Source organism: Suncus etruscus, chromosome 3 (assembly GCF_024139225.1).
Source record: "Suncus etruscus isolate mSunEtr1 chromosome 3, mSunEtr1.pri.cur, whole genome shotgun sequence".
Taxonomy (NCBI): Eukaryota; Metazoa; Chordata; class Mammalia; order Eulipotyphla; family Soricidae; genus Suncus; species Suncus etruscus.
In genome coordinates this window covers 134549318-134550749 of record NC_064850.1, presented here as the reverse complement: position 1 = coordinate 134550749, position 1432 = coordinate 134549318, and the positions used below count along the sequence as shown (strand labels likewise).

General features: G+C 39.9%; 1 non-coding gene across 1 annotated transcript; it reads right to left on the bottom strand.

The window, feature by feature from the left end:
- Positions 1–512: 512 nt before the first annotated feature.
- Positions 513–619, bottom strand: LOC126005639 (U6 spliceosomal RNA). Its single transcript, XR_007494682.1, has one exon. It is a non-coding gene; the product is annotated as a U6 spliceosomal RNA (small nuclear RNA).
- Between the last annotated feature and the right edge of the window lie 813 nt (positions 620–1432).

The window sequence follows — 1432 nt, the reverse complement described above, 5'->3', positions numbered from 1 at the left end:
TAACTATTCAGATGTGTTTCTTGTAGGCAGATTTTTGATACATTTGGCCACTCTTAACTGGTTCAGGTTTATTTAGTCCTTTGACCTTGAGAGAGATAATTGTCATGGGATTTAATGTCATCTTTATGTAGGAGTTGGTGTATCTGTTGTTCTGTCCTGTATTAAAGTAGATCTTTCATATTGTATTTTTTTGTTTTGTTTTGTTTTTGTTTGGGTCACCTCCAATGACACTAAGAGTACAGAAATCACTTCTGGTAGGCTCGGGGGACCACATGGGATACTGGTATTTGAACCAGTGTTGGTTCTAGGTCTATTGTGTGCAATGCAAACACTTTACCATTGTGCTATCTCTCTGTCTTCTCAATTTGTATGTTAAGCCTAGTTTTGAGTCTGTAAAAATTTCTCAGCTGTTGTATATTCATGAAGCTATGTATGCTTCTTTCAAACCTGAATATGAGTCTGGTTGGGTGGAGTATCTAGGCAAAACATTTAATTGGTTGAGTTTTTTTCCAAAATATATGGAACACTTCAGAAATTTGTGTGTCATCCTTGTGCAGGGGCCATGCTAGTCTTCTCTGTATCGTTCCAATTTTAGTATATGTGCTGCCAAAGCAAGCACTAATTTGTTGAGTTTTGTCACTATGTCCCACCACTATTTTTGGGCCTTGAGGGTTTCTTGTAACAGGTCTATTGTCACTACCCACAAAGGTATGTCTCCATTTATTAAGGAAGCATGCACCAGACATGGCTTTTGGCTTTCCTGATGCAGTACCTAATTTTCCTCCCAAGAAATATCTGCCAGAAGGCCCGTTTGGAGAACTCAATCATTGACCCTCGCATGGATTACTGGCTATATTTCTGACATGGCTGTGACATTATATTTCTCTTTTTCTTTTATTTTGATTTTTGTCTCCTTTTCTACTACAGTAATTCGGCCTTAGTTATCTTGCAGCACAAAGAAATTTCGGTACGAAAGAAAGCCTGCCAAAAGCTCCCCACTGGCTAGTTTATTTGTGACTCTTACTTCAAGTATAACCTGGCGCCAGCAGCTTGTTTTTCTGAGTGTAGCTTTATGGTAGTAAACAATTATTTCCGTCCTCCCAAAAATCCATTTTCTGGCCACTGCAAATACATTTCTTCTAAAACCTGCCTCTCTCCTGGCTTCTTGAAAAACCTGTTTTTGCTTACCCAAAAACACCTCCACCTCATCTTTTTGCCCAGCCCTCTAGCAGGGCTCTTTCTCACCTACTTTGGGTAGTTATTTGATATGTAGATTCTAGGGCCCAGTCTCAGTCTCATTGTACTGCCCCTCCAGAAGATCTCCTAGTCTTTGTTTTCCCTGAAGACACCTTGCATACCAGAGTTTGTGCTTAAAATGTCATCGGCTGAACAGTAAAATTTGTCTCTCGTCTCATGGACGTGGGTCCCCATA